Source organism: Cibotium barometz, chromosome 38 (genome assembly GCF_041138505.1).
Source record: "Cibotium barometz isolate CiBa-2024 chromosome 38, ASM4113850v1, whole genome shotgun sequence".
Classification (NCBI taxonomy): Eukaryota; Viridiplantae; Streptophyta; class Polypodiopsida; order Cyatheales; family Cibotiaceae; genus Cibotium; species Cibotium barometz.
In genome coordinates, this window is record NC_141083.1 from 33969571 (window position 1) to 33985415 (window position 15845).

The 15845-nt window shown below is 36.9% G+C and overlaps 1 pseudogene; it reads right to left on the bottom strand.

The window, feature by feature from the left end:
- Window positions 1-15845, bottom strand: part of LOC147616627 (pentatricopeptide repeat-containing protein At2g27610-like) — a 298789-nt pseudogene that overhangs the window by 22312 nt on the left and 260632 nt on the right.

Sequence of the window (15845 nt, forward strand, 5' to 3'; positions counted from 1 at the left end):
ATCTGAGCATACCTAGGTATAAAGATCGTATACCATCCGGTTAACCCTAGGAAACCTCTGACTTCCTTTACTAACCTGGGTTCTGGCCATTCTATGACTGCTTGGATCTTTGTGGGGTCAGGAGAAATCCTATCCTTTCATACCATTCTACGATTGCTTGGATCTTTGTGGGGTCAGGAGAAATCCCATCCTTTGACACTATGAATCCCAAGTATTCCACCTGGTCAACAGAGAAAGAACATTTGCTCTTCTTTGCAAAGAGTTGGTGTTTTCTTAGGATTTTCAGGACCTTGTGCACATGATCTTCATGGTCTACGCACATTCTTTGAGTATACCAAGATATCATCAAAGAAGACAAGAACAAAATCATCCAAGTATTCTCTAAGAATATCTTGCATAAGATGATTGAATGTCGTCGGGGCATTAGTCAATCCAAACGGCATGACTGTGAACTCATAATGCCCAAAGCGAGTATTGAATGCTGTCTTTGGGATGTCCTGCTCCTTGATTCTGATCTGGTAGTGCTCGGATTTTAGATCTATCTTTGTGAACATTTGGGTCCCACTTAACCGATCCAAAAGTTCATCAATCCTAGGAATAGGATACTTATTCTTAATTGTTAATTGATTCAGTCCTCTGTAGTTAATATAGAGTCTTAACGTTCCATCTTTCTTCTTTTGAAAGAGAATGGGCACACCCCAAGGTGAGACACTGGGTCTGACAAATCCTTGTTCTAATAGTTGTCTTAACTGTTCCTTAAGTTCTATGGCTTCAGGGACTGGCATTTTGTAAACACGCTGGGCTACTGGCTGAGCTCCCGGGGTTAATTCGATCTCATGATCTACTTCACGACATGGAGGCATCTCAATCAGCTCTTCAAGAAACACATCTGCATACTCACTTAACCACTCTGGTTCTTTAGCATTGCATTTTATGTCTATTGGATTCATTTTAACAACATACACAACTTGCCTCTTTCTGAGCCCTTTTAATAATTTGGAAGCCTTGACTAATTGTAGCACTCGGGATCCAGAAATTCCAATTCCTTGAACTTTATTCCCGTGAAGGTCAAGGAAAGAGATGGTTCCTTTGTGACAATGAATGTCAGCCTGATTCTTTTGGAGCCAATCCATTCCAAGGATTCCATCATATATTCCCAGGGGTAGAACTCTGAACTGGCACTCTGTTACGTTCCCATCTAGGCTAAACTGAATAAGGTGAAAAGAATCTTCCCACTGGCTAATTCCACCTGCATAGGTTTCCTTGATTTTTGATCTAGGACTAATTTACGCAGACATCCTGGGGAAATAAAAGAATGAGTACTGCCCGAATCAGTCAAAAGCCTGAATTGCTTACCTTGGTACTCTGCTGGAGTTTGGAGGTCTAAGAATTGACACTTATTCCCTTGATGCTCTATTGCTGCATAGATCTATCCTTTCTCTTCCTCTACTTCCGCAGCTATGGTGACTGCTCTGGCTGCTGTGCAGAGTCTGAGGTGGAAATCTCTCTCTTTGGTTATTCCAATTCTGGGAGGGAGTTTGAAAACTGCTTTGCATGGAGGCTGTTGGCTAAGCTGGCACTCTTCTTGGGTTACCTTGATTCTGGCACGGGGGGACCCTGAGTGGTGGACTGATAAGAAGGAGTTGGTCTCTGAACTATGGGACCCTGGCTTCCTTGGCCCACTGAAGGAGATGGGCAATCCTTGAGCTGGTGCCCAAATCCCTGACATCCGAAGCATTTGTTCTCGCTTCGCAGCTCTTCCCTTTGCATTCTGGAGAGAGCCGGAGTTCCTCAGAATGTACTTTGGGGGAAAGGTCTTCCTTCATTTCTGAAGCTTCCCATATATCCACATTTAGATTAGGACCTTGGTGTCTCTTTGGAGGCGGAAAGTTGGAAGAACTTCCCAGTGCCTGAAATCTTTTAAAGGATGAGGGAGCTAGCTTTGGCGGGACTTTCACGATGAAGGCTTTGGAAAAGTCCTTCACCATTCTGACAGCTTCAGCCATGGACACTGGCTTGGCATTCTTGACCAGTGTGTCCAAGGGTTCGTTCATTCCCCGAATGAACCTGTCTAGAGGTGGTGAATATTTGAGTAGAAGAGAGAAGGCCTGGTGATATTCCTCGATGGTTTTGCTCCCCTGCTTTAGCTCTAAGAATTCGTTCATTTTGGTTTCCAAAAACCCAGGGGGACAAAATCTCTTCCTCAAATAGGTTTTAAGGTCGTTCTAGGACTGAATATTCCTATCCAGACGGTTGGTGTCACAATGGCTCCTCCATGCCACCCTAGCTATTTCGAGTATTTTTAGTCTAGCAAGAGCCATTTTGCTCCACTCATTGTAGCCTGTGACGTCAAAATATTCTTCCATAGCTTCCACCCATTTCTCCATAGCCTCGCCCAGGTTCTCCCCTTCGTATGTTGATGAAGTGTTCAAAGATCTTGCTTGTTGTTGGGAACTTGTGGACTCAGTAGTATTTTCATGGTTCACAAGGAATCAAAAAATTCTGCAGAGGTTAAGATTCCACCAAATGTAGGTGCAAAAGCTCAAGGGAGTTTGCAAAGCGATCAGAAGGATGTGATGAACTTCAAGGCTAGAGACACAATGTGGAATGTCTCCAATAATGGCATTAAGCATATAGTTATTTTGAAGGTTGATAGTTTATGTTAGGTTCATTGTTTTTTTTTAATTCATAAAAATAGATTAGCTCAAGTAAAATTGTGTTTCATTAACATCGGTGTTTATAAACATGACCTACATGCATTCGATCAACCTTTCCCTTTAGTATTACAAAGAATTGTATTTAAATTGAAATTGCAAAGAATTATCATTATTTTACATGTTCTAAAAGACAAGCTCCTTATAATATATAATAACAAAATTTAATGAAATTATCAAAATAAATTAAATTACCATAATTAATTTCATGTCCACAATTTTATGATTTCCAAAATATATAGATTTTTCCAAATTCCCTAATATGGTGTTTTAGCTTCACAACTAGAAGTGGTCACAGTGGGTTGCTTCTTACTGAGACATGATATACATGAATCACCAAGGAAAAATAAAAAACCACTCATGGAAACTCGTGTATCATAACATCCAACCCATTTTGAGTCTATAAATGCATGCAACTATGATCTACCCACCTTGGGTTATAGTAACCCGAAGTGCTTTAGTGCCCTTTAGGTAGGTAATGGAAAACCCTTTTGACACACTACTAATGCTTTGTGCCTGGGCTATGCATAAATCTTCTCAATATTAAGACCACATATTGAATGTCAAGCCTGATGTCACAAAAAAAGATAAGATATCCAACAACTTCTTGATACAAGCTAGCATCAAAAGAATCACCTGCATCTTCAAGAATTAGTCATAAACTCAGCTCCATAGGTGTAGCCACAGGTTTATAGTCTTCAAGATTCAACCTCTTCAACAATGCATCTATTTATTTTCTATGTAGCATAATAATGCCATCATTATACTAGCAAAACTCAATGCCTAAATAATAGTGCAATGGTCCAAAATCTAACATCTCAAAAGACTTCTCTAAATCTGTGAGATCCCACTGCCCCCTCTGCGCACTGGATTCCCGGGTGGTAGAAGCGGAAGTACCTTCCTCTCGCGCGGGGTAGGGTTTCTCACTCGCGGCCTCGCCCTCGAATGTCCGGGTACGAGACTAAGCTGGTGGTCCTTCCAAAAACTGAAACAGGAAAATTTTCCATGCCCGGAAAGCGGGGACGATTCCACCATTTTTATTTTTTTAACGGATTTTTTTCTATAACGAGGTCAAGATACTGAACTAACCTTCATCTGAATAAACCTGATAGAAGGGAAACTATTACAGACTTAACTTGAAGGAATCAACACTTTTTTCCTAATTGAATCAGGCACAGCCGTCGTTGATTTATTCTTTAGAGAAGTCTTTAGGATTCTAATTAACTACTCGAGTTCTAAGCGTATTCCTATTAATCAATTTTATTGTTAAAACTCTACTGATTCTAGCCTAACCCCATCCGGCCCATGGGTTAGCCACCGCCTAACCACTGGAATAGTAGAACCAGACAAGTACTCACCCACCCATAATTGAATGCCTTTCTTAACTTTTGCTTTAGAATACAGATACGCACACACTCCTCTTTAAACTTTAACTTAAAAAATAATCCATTGACAAACAATTACTGGTTACACATGTCATAACTCAAAATTTCCATTGAGTCTTTGTTTCTCACACTAATGATGAAAGTAACGCTTTTATAATAAACAAATATTCTTTCATGCATACTATTATGCATAAAAATCAATAATGATAAAAGTAACACTTTTATAATTAAAAAAATTTCTTTTATGCATCCCTTTATGCATAAAAATCAATAATGATGAAAGTAACACTTTTATAATAAAAAACATTATTGTTTCATGCATACTTTTATGCATAAAAATCAATAATGATAAAAGTAACACTTTTATAATAAAAAATATTCTTTCATGCATACTTTTATGCATAAATATTAATAATGATAAAAGTAACACTTTTATAATAAAAAAATATTCTTTCATGCATACTTTTATGCATAAAAATCAATAATGATTAAAGTAACACTTTTATAATAAAAAAAATTCTTTTATGCATCCCTTTATGCATAAAAATCAATAATGATGAAAGTAACACTTTTATAATTTAAGAAATATTCTTTTATGCATACTATTATGCAATAAAAATCAATAATGATAAAAGTAACACTTTTATAATTAAAAAAAATATTCTTTTATGCATAAAAATCCATTTTGATGAAAGTAACACTTTCATAATAAAAAATATTATTCTTTTATACATAAAAATCCATTTTGATGAAAGTAACACTTTCATAATAAAAAAATTATTCTTTTATGCATAAAAAAATAATCAATATGCATCTTCTATGCATGAAAATGACACTTTTAGAATATAGAAACGATAGGGATTACTCTTTTAGAATAATAAAGGATAATACTTATTTCTAATTTTTTAAAAAATTTTGCCATAACGTCCTTTGTATGGCTGACCATTTTTTAATCTTTCCTACGTATTTGTACTTAACAATTAACCTCAATTGGTTTTAGGCATTCTAAACTAAATAATTTTCCTACTTATTTTTACTTAACAATTAACCTCAATTGATTTTTCCACTTATTTTTACTTAACAATTAACCTCAATTGGTTTTAAGCATTCTAAACTAAATATTTTTCACTTTTAAATGAGAAATAATATGAAAGTTTAATTCCAATTATTAGTTCACTTAACTAGGATAAAGAAGGGCTGATTTTAAGAATGAGAGAGGGGGAAAGCCTTTCCACAAGGCATATCATCCATTTATCACTTCAAACAACACAAAAATTAGAAAGCATAAAAAGAATAAAGAAAAATATAAAATTTCTAACTTACATAAATTCTTGGGAGCTTTCCTTTAGCTTGATGGTTTGAGGGTTCTACTCTTGTTTGTAACAAGAGTGGCCACCAATCTTTAGAAGAGAGAAAGGTCAAAAGTTAGTGAATTATTAAGAAATTCACAGTTCTTGGCTCTTGGGAGGAGTAGAGTAATAGTGCATAAACACTATTATTTTTCAACAAAGGGGGAGGCTTCTATTTATAGGAAAAAGTGAGCTCCTAACCAAGCAAACTGATTCTAGAATTTTCCAAATCAGTTTGGTCAAATTTTGACCATTTTTAAGTCAGTTTAGCTTACTTTTTGGAACTAGACTTGAATTAGGAGAGAGGAGAGATAAAATATCTCAATTTTTGAAGATTTAAAACTCCATTACACATGTGAAGTAGGCGCCTCATTCATGAGGGAGGAATCCCCATTGTGAGGTGTCAAAAATCCTTTTTTTTAGCTTTTCCTTTGGTCCTTAGTCCACTCTTCAACTTATGTGAGTATTTAATCATTTTTGGGGGGATTTTCTTTATTTCTTCTATTTATCTTCTTCATACATTTGGATGAATTTGATTGGCCCTTCAAAACCTTAATTTGAAATTTTTTCAAAAATCTGGACCTCTAGGATAAGGCCTCTTGAACAGATTATACTTGATTTCTAATGCACCTTCGAAAATCTTTTTGAACTTTTGTTTTGGGAGAACTTATTTTAATAAGAAGAGATATTTTTCCATCCAAAAACATTCAAAATTTGAAAATTATCTCTCTAGAATATTTTCTCTCTCTAGGTCAAAATAGGTAGAAACAAGATCTTTTATATTTCTGAAGAGGGATTTGATTACAAGAGGAAGATGTTGGACATCTTGAGAGGCTGGGGAGGAATCTTACATTCTCTCCCACTTGAAAAATGCAAGATGTCCTCATCTCGCAAACTGGGGGTAATCTCGCAACAGTTCATCGGCTTCCTTCTCCCAGGTGGCATCTTCAAAAGGATAGAACTTCCATTTAACCAATAATTCTCTCAAAACTCTATTCCTGAGAACCTTTTTACGAACATCAAGGATTTATTCAGGTTGGAGTTCCATCTGCCCTTGGGTTGAAGAAGTTAAGATTTCATAAGATTTCATCAAGCACATGATTCGGGCTTGGTATATACTTTTTAAGAAGGCCGACATGAAATACATAATGTACCTTGAGATGAGGAGGCAAAAGAAGCTCGTAGGCTAAGTCACCTACTTTCTTTGTAATCAGATATGGCCCACAATATATGGGGGGATAACTTCTTGTACTTCCCAAGAGATAGAGAACTTCTTTTGGGGCATACTCGAATGAAGACCATATCTGCTTCTTCGAATTCTCTGACTATCCTCTTTGTATCTGCATACAACTTTTGTCTATCCTGGGCAGCTTTTATATCTTTAGGAATCGACTGCATCTGCTGCTCCATGTCATCAAGCATCTGGCTGGACATCTCGACCCTAATCAATGGGTCGGACCAAGTTGATGGAGTTAAGCAATCTTGTCCATACAAAGCTTTGAAAGGGCTCATCCCAATACTTCTGTGATAAGAAGCATTGTAGGCAAACTCGACTAGGTGCAGATAGCTTAGCCACTTTCTTGGGTTCCCTGCCACCCACAGCATGACCAAAGTATATCTTTGATTACTTGGTTTACCCTTTCTGTTTGACCATCGGTCTCCGGGTGGTAGGCTGTGCTGAGATCCAAGAAAATTCCTACTGCTTCAAAGAATGCAGTCCAGAATCTTGACGTGAAGTTAGGGTCTCGATCACTTACTATTCTTCTGGGTAGGCCATGCAATCTGAAGATTTCCTTGAGAAACACTCTGGCCACATCCACTGTAGTGTAGGTTTCTTTTAGTAGAATCAGATGGGCAACTTTGGTTAATCTATCAACTACCACGAAGATGGAATTGTAACCTGATTGCACTGAGGGTAATTCAATAATAAAATCCATACTGATACATTCCCACTTCATCTAGGGGATGTCTAAAGGATGTAACTTCCCAGGAATTTTTACTCTCTCGGCCTTGACTTTTTGACAGGTCAGACATTGACGTACATGATTAAGCACATCCTTTTTTAGACCAAGCCAAAAGAAGTTTTTATTCACAGACATGTCTATCCTTTGCACCGCCTGCTGGCTTTAGCGTCCTAACTCTGCTTCTTACCGGGCGCCGAGTTTTCATTCAATATTGATGGCATATGGGCGGCCCCAGCCGCCTGGGTGGTGTTCGATCGGTAGGTGTGAAGGCCAGAGCTTTCCACTTACTTAGCCGGGATTGGCGGTGAGAATACAGGTATGATGGTAATGGGGGAGTCGAGTGCCTCTGTGAATAAAAGCTTCTTTTGGCTTGGTCTAAAAAAGGATGTGCTTAATCATGTACGTCAATGTCTGACCTGTCAAAAAGTCAAGGCCGAGAGAGTAAAAATTCCTGGGAAGTTACATCCTTTAGACATCCCCTAGATGAAGTGGGAATGTATCAGTATGGATTTTATTATTGAATTACCCTCAGTGCAATCAGGTTACAATTCTATCTTCCCCCTGACCTGGATGTCCTGCGATAAGGCTCTCATGGGCTTCATTCTTCAGAATTTGTCCCTTGGTTTCCTCATCATTTTGGGAATGCATAGCCTGCGATTATAATACATAACTCCATCATCCAGGCTGTACCCTTGAACTCGATTCAACTCCTGTGGAGTTTTGCTTTCCTGCATAAGTAGGGTAGCAATAGGGCCAAAGAACCTATCCTGCATGATCTTCTCTCTTGCTTCAATAATCAAGGGATTTGACACTACAGTAATTGCAAGCAAGGAGGCTTTTTTGCTGAGGGCATTTGTTACCACATTTTCTTTACCTGGGCGGTACTTGATTTCAAAATCAAATTCCTGCAGGGTCTGCATTCACCTTCTGTGGCACATGTTGAGATCCTTCTGAGTGAAGATCCACTTTAAGCTCTGATGATCTGGCATCAAAGTGAATCTTTGACCCAGTAGGTAATGTCTCCACAACTTCAGGGCATATACTACTGAAAGTAGTTCCAATTCATGGACAACATAATTCCTCTCATGCATTCTAAGTTTTTAGGATTCATAGGCCACTGTATGACCTTCCTGCATGAGTGCACCTCCCAAAGCAAAACCACTGGCATCAGTTACTACATCAAAGGCTAGAGAGAAATTTGGCAACTTCAAGACGGGATTGCTTACCAAGGCGGTCTTCATCTTATTAAAAGCACTGTGGCACCTGGCAGACCATCAAAACGGAATATTCTTCTTGAGAAGATTAGTCAGGGGGAAGCTATGAGAGCATACTTTGGTATAAAAACTCTATACCAACCAGTCAATCCCAAGAATCCTCTGACTTCTTGCACTATCTTTGGTTCAGGCCAATCTATGACTGCTTGGACTTTTGCAGAATTTGGAGAAATTCCATCTTTTGATACCAGAAAGCCCAAGTATTTGACATGGTTGGTAGAGAAAGTGCATTTGCTCTTTTTGGCAAAGAGTTGGTGCTTCCTTAGAATCTCAAGAACTTTTCTGACATGAGCTTCATGGTCAGCATTCTTTGAGTAAATCAGAATATCATCAAAGAAAACAAGAACAAAATCATCTCTGAGAATGTCCTACATTAAGAAATTGAATGTCCTGCATTAAGCAATTGAATGTAGCTGGGGCATTTGTCAATCCACATGGCATGACATTGAATTCAAAATGCCCATACCGAGTATTGATGTCTTCGGGATATCTTGCTCATTAATCCTGATCTGATAATACCCTGATTTGAGATCTATTTTTGTGAAGATCTGGGCTCCACTTGGCCTATCTAGAAGCTCATCAATTCTGGGGATAGGATACTTATTCTTAATTGAGACCTCTGTAGTCCACACAAAGTCTTAGCGTTCCATCTTTCTTTTTCTGAAAGAGAATTGGCGCACCCCAAGGTGAAACACTGGGTCTTACAAACCCTTGTTCCAACAGTTGTCTAAGTTGTTCCTTGAGTTCGATGGCTTCAAGAACTGGCATTTTGTAAATGTGTAGGGCTACTGGCTGAGCTCCAGGGGTCAATTCTATCACATGATCTACTTCCCGAATTGGAGGCATCTCTATTAGCTCTGCTGGGAATAAATCATTATAATCACTTAACCATTTAGGTTCTTTAGCTTTTAACTTTGAGTCTACCGGATTCATTTTGACAAGATAAATGCGCTGCTTATTTCTAAGTCCTTTTAGTAACTTAGAAGCCTTTACTAATTGGGGATCCTAAAATTTCGGTTCCTTGAACTTTGTTTCCGTTAAGGTCACAGAAGGAAATGGTTCCATTATGATAGTGAATGTCAGCTTGATTTCTATGGAGCCAATCCATTCCAAGGATCCTATCAAAAACTCCCAAAGGTAGAACTCTGAACTCACAGTCAGTTAAGTTCCCATCTAGATTGAACTGAATACGATCTATTTCAAGGTGAGTGAAAAGAATCTTCCCACTTGCCAATTCAACTTGCATAGGTTTCCCTGATTCTGGCGTGAGGGACCCTGATTGGACTGATAAGTCTCGGAACTTTAAGACCCTGGCTTCCTTGGCCCACAGAAAGAGAGGGACAATCCTTGAGCTGGTGCCCAAGTCCTTGACATCCGAAGCATCTGTTCTCACTTCAAAGGTCTTCTCTTTGCATTCTGGAGAGAGAGCCAGAGTTTCAGAGAATGTACTTCGGGGGAAAGGTCTTCCTTCATTTCTAAAGCTTCCCGTCTCCACATTTTGGTTAGGACCTTGGTGTCTCTTTGGAGGCTCAAATTTGGAAGAACTTCTCAATGTCTGAAATCTCTCGAAGGATGAGGGAGCTAGATTTGGCACGACTTTTACGAGGAAGGCTTAGGCAAAGTCCTTTGCCATTCTGACAGCTTCAGCCATGGACACTAGCTTGGCATTTTTGACCAGTGTGTCCAAGGGTTCGTTCATCCCCCGAATGAACCTGGCCATGAGTTGATCTTCATCTAGAGGTGGTGAATATTTGAGTAGAAGAGCAAAGGCCTGGTGATATTCCTCGATGGTTTTGTTCCCCTGCTTTAGCTCTAAGAATTTGTTCATTTTGATTTCCAAAAATCTAGGGGGACAAAATATCTTTCTCAAATAGGTTTTAAGGTCGGTCCAGGATTGAGTATTTCTTTCCAGACGGTTGGTGTCATAGTGGTTCCTCCATGCCACCTTGGCTGTTTCCACTATTTTTAGTCTAGCAAGAGCCATTTTGCTCCGCTCATTGTAGCCTGTGATGTCAAAATATTCTTCCATGGCTTCCACCCATTTCTCCATAGCCTCGTGCCCAGGTTCTCCCCTTCTCCTTTGAAGGGTCCTGGCTGAGTCCTATGAAGAGCCTTGGGAACATCAGGGTCAAGCTCATCATCTTCAGAGAGAGGGTCTGGCTGACGGCCATGGTTTCCTCATCTCATGATTCTGCCAAAAATTTATATATTATTAAATTTTTATTTTTGATATCATCCACGAGATCTTAAGACTTAAGAGGTTCGAAAAACAATTTCTTAAACAAGACAATGATCTTATTGGAGATCTAGGACATATGTCCGATAACAATTTTTTTTTCTTTATCAGATCGTCCATAAACAATCACTTATACAATAGGGAATTTTTCTCTAGAAAACATTTCTTTATTTATATAAAGTTGCAATATGTACATAGAGCAACTCGGCTCCAGAATTTAAAATCTCCTCGGGAGACGCATAAGACGATGATACTGGGCCATAGCCATGCCTTGATACAAACGTTCACTTACTGACAAGGGAGCTATTATCTTCTCCTTATTAGGAATAAAGCAACTAAGGAGTCTGTAGACTTGGCATGAAAGTGTGAAATTCCGAGGCATTGAATGATATAGAATGACACCATGTACCATTTTCGCTTTAACAGAATCATTGCCAATGAGAGGTTCTGCCTTAACATTGCACGGCGGTCACAAGAGGCGTGGACATACTGCCCTACAAACCACTTATGTTGTCGTCTCTCCGCTGGGTGAGGAAAATATAAATCCTCAAAATGGCTTGCAATTCTTGCTCGGCTTGTTCGAGTTGAAGCGAAAGAGATGAGATGCTCAAAGGCAAACGCAATTGTGTCTTGTGTGATTGGGTGAGGTTGGGAATATCGGATAAGTATGGAACTTCCATCTATAATTTTCAATTCAATTTATAAGTTTTCAAAAAATAATCATTTGAAGTTTATTCAACATAATATTAACAAGCGAAAACATTATTTCCCAGACTTACTTTAAAAAAAATTGTGAGAAATTTGTGCTGCTGTTACATAAATTTACAACAGTGCTCTGATACCAACTGTGAGATCCCACTGCCCCCTCTGCGCACCGGGGATTCTCGTATGGTAGCAGCGGAAGTACCTTCCTCTGGCGTAGGGTAGGGTTTCTCACTCGCGGCCTCGCCCTCGAATGTCCGCTTACGAGACTAAGCTGGTGGTCCTTCCAAAAACCGAAACTGAAAAATTTTCCATGCCCGAAAAGTGGGGATGATTCCACCATTTTTATTTTCTTAACGGATTTTTTTCCAGGTCAAGATACTGAACTAACCTTCATCTGAATAAACTAGATAGAAGGAAAACTATTACAGACTTAACTTGAAGGAATCAATGCTTTTTTCCTGATTGAATCAGGCATAGCCGTTGATTTATTCTTTAGTAGAGAAGTCTTCAAGATTCTAATTAACTACTCGAGTTCTAAGCGTATTCCTATTAATCAATTTTATTGTTAAAACTCTACTGATTCTAGCCTACATCCGGCCCATGGGTTAGCCACCGCCCAACCACTGGAATAGTAGAACCAGACAAGTACTCACCCACCCATTATTGAATGCCTTTCTTAACTTTTGCTTAAGAATACAAATACGCAAACACTCCTCTTTAAACTTTAACTTAAAAAACAATCCATTGACACAAACAATTACTGGTTACACATGTCATACCTCAAAATTTTCATTGAGTCTGTTTCTCACAAAATAGTATCACTCTGGACTCTGTGTTGAGACCAGGGAGTCAACAACGAGATCTAGTAATAGATTACAATAAACATTGGTCCATCATACAATATCTTCCTTGACATACGCATGGGTGTCCTTGGCACCGCGAGCCCGTGCATCGCCTAGTCAGAACCCTCCGAGGTCCTCCTTAGGTGTCCTGGCACTTCACTCAGGGACCGCTTCGTCGGCCCTCGTCCATCGTACCAGAAGGGCACCATTTTAACCATACCGAGGCTGGTCAAGACCTGGGCAGGCTTTGCTGCGTGAGCTATCCTTTGAACACTCCCCGCCAGCTTGCAACCGAACTTCCCTTTACAAAACACATATACCAAATGCTCCCTCCAGCATTCTGGCATAAGACAGTCTTTTAAGAAAACAAGGTTTCTATGCAAGTTTTTAGTTTTGATTTTCTTTTGAATACAATGAGTATATCTTAATTTCATGTCCCAAGACTTCTAGATCACAGTCTGGATTTCCAAGCAGAATTCCTTGAATTCTGAATTCTAAATCCTCAGATCAAAATTAAAGGTCTCAACTTAGTTTTAGAATTGCTGGGTGATTTGAGTGTAGATTATGGGACTGGTCACATCGTCATTTCTTGAAAAACTGACGAAGGAGTTATGTCTTGGTCATGGTCTGATTCAGGTTTTGAGTCTGGAAAGGTTCTTCTTGAACTATCTTTATCAAAGGAAAATATTTCAATTACTACTTTACTGAATTTAAAACTAATCATTCACGAATTCCTATGAGGAATCATTTATCTAAAATTTCGATTTTTCACTGAATTTTCTCATTGTCATGTTAGAGAATATGAAATGGTAGGATTTTCTTTCATAGAGTATTTACTTAATCATTTACCAATTTTCAGGGGAATAAGGCATAGGATTAAAGAGAAGTCTTATTTTGATATAAAAATAAAGTTCTTTTATGCATCCTTTTATGCATAAAAATGGATATTAGTGAAAGTAACACTTTTAAAATAAAAAATTTCTTTTATGCATTATTTTATGCATTAAAATCAATAATGATGAAAGTAACGCTTTTATAATGAAAAATATTCTTTCATGCATAATATTATGCATAAAAATCAATAATGATAAAAGTAACACTTTTATAATTAAAAAAGTTTCTTTTATGCATCCCTTTATGCATAAAAATCAATAATGATGAACGTAACACTTTTATAATAAAAAACATTATTCTTTTATGCATAAAAATCAATAATGATAAAAGTAACACTTTTATAATAAAAAATATTCTTTCATGCATACTTTTATGCATAAAAATCAATAATGATAAAAGTAACACTTTTATAATAAAAAAATATTCTTTCATGCATACTTTTATGCATAAAAATCAATAATGATTAAACTAACACTTTTATAATAAAACAATTCTTTTATGCATCCCTTTATGCATAAAAATCAATAATGATGAAAGTAACACTTTTATAATTTAAGAAATATTCTTTTATGCATACTATATGCATAAAAATCAATAATGATTAAAATAACACTTTTATAATTAAAAAAAATATTCTTTTATGCATAAAAATCCATTTTGATGAAAGTAACACTTTCATAATAAAAAATATTATTCTTTTATACATAAAAATCCATTTTGATGAAAGTAACACTTTCATAATAAAAAAATTATTCTTTTATGCATAAAAAAATAATCAATATGTATCTTCTATGCATGAAAATGACACTTTTAGAATATAGAAATGATAGGGATTACTCTTTTAGAATAATAAAGGATAATACTTATTTCTAATTTTTTTAAAATTTTGCCATAACGTCCTTTGTATGGCTGACCATTTTTTAATTTTTCCTACGTATTTTTACTTAACAATTAACCTCAATTGGTTTTAGGCATTCTAAACTAAACAATTTTTCTACTTATTTTTACTTAATAATTAACTTCAATTGGTTTTCCTACTTATTTTTACTTAACAATTAACCTCAATTGGTTTTAAGCATTCTAAACTAAACAATTTTCACTTTTAAATGAGAAATAATATGAAAGTTTAATTCCAATTATTAGTTCACTTAACTAGGATAAAGAAGGGCTGATTTTAAGAATGAGAGAGGGCGAAAGCCTTTCCACAAGGCATAGCATCCATTTATCACTTCAAACAACACAAAAATTAGAAAGCATAAAAAGAATAAATAAAAATATAAAATTTCTAGCTTACATAAATTCTTGGAAGCTTTCCTTTGGCTTGATGGTTTGAGGGTTCTTCTCTTGTTTGTAACAAGAGTGGCCACCAATCTTTAGAAGAGGAAAAGGTCAAAAGTTAGTGAATTATTAAGAAATTCACAATTCTTGGTTCCTGGGGGAGGAGTAGAGTAACAATGCATAAACATTATTTTTTTTCAACAAAGGTGGAGGCTTCTATTTATAGGAAAAAGTGAGCTCCTAACCAAGCAAACTGATTCTAGAATTTTCCAAATCAGTTTGGTCAAATTTTGACCATTTTTAGGTCAGTTTAGCTTACTTTTTGGAACTACACTTGAATTAGGAGAGAGGAGAGATGAAATATCTCAATTTTTGAAGATTTAAAACTCCATTACACATGTGAAGTAGGCGCCTCATTCATGAGGGGGGAATCCCCATTGTGAGGTGTCAAAAATCCATTTTTTAAGCTTTTCCTTTGGTCCTTAGTCCACTCTTCATCTTATGTGAGTATTTACTCATTTTTGGGAAAATTTTCTTTATTTCTTCTATTTATCTTCTTTATACATTTGGATGAATTTGATTGGCCCTTCAAAACCTTAATTTGAAATTTTTTCAAAAATCTGGACCCCTAGGATAAAGCCTCTTGAACAGATCATACTTGATTTCTAATGCAGCTTCTGAAAATCTTTTTGAACTTTGTTTCGGGAGAACTTATTTTAATAAGAAGAGATATTTTTCCATCTAAAAATATTGAAAATCTGAATATTCTCTCTCTAGAACATTTTCTCTCTAGGTAAAAATAGGTAGAAACAAGATCTTTTATATTTTTGAAGAGGGATTTGATTACAGGGGGAAGATGTTGGACATCTTGAGAGGTTGGGGAGGAATCTTACAAAATCAGCTATAAAAGTTGAAATACAATCATCATTAGGACATGCGCAGCATGTCATTAATGTATAACACAATGACCAATAAAACTTCCTTAGTCCTCTTAATATAGTCCTCTTAATATAGAGAGTATTGTCAATTGGGCTATTGCAAAAACCTTGTGTAACCAAGTATGCATATATCTTTTTATACCATGCTTTGGGAGCCTGCTTTTAAGAATGTATAAAGCTTTGTTTAATCTGCATACTTTTGACTCCTAACTTTTTTGAGCAAAACCAGGAGGCTGAGATACATAGACCTCCTCATGCAAATCTCC